The following is a 300-nucleotide window of genomic DNA, read 5'->3' on the forward strand; positions in this document are numbered from 1 at the left end:
CAGTGACCTCCAGCGGGAAGCCGGGCCTGCTTTCCTGCTTAACCTACCCGAGGCCTGCGAGCTGGGCCCCGGGTGCTCTTCCTCCGCAGGCCCCGGTGACACCGGGGTGATACCGGCCGCGGTGCCGGGCACTGCCAGGGACCCCGAGTGAGGCGAGGAGAACTGCGGCCTTTGACAGGCCCTTGAGTCTCGTTTTGGCGTGGCTTTTCCCTGTTGTTTTTTCGGGGGAGTTGTCTGGCTGGCACCGGTTGTTCCGCGAAGGCGCAAGCTGCGGGTGTGGCTTTATGGGGTGGGTTTGCC

This window comes from Apaloderma vittatum, unplaced genomic scaffold (genome assembly GCF_000703405.1).
Source record: "Apaloderma vittatum isolate BGI_N311 unplaced genomic scaffold, ASM70340v1 scaffold22632, whole genome shotgun sequence".
Lineage (NCBI taxonomy): Eukaryota > Metazoa > Chordata > Aves > Trogoniformes > Trogonidae > Apaloderma > Apaloderma vittatum.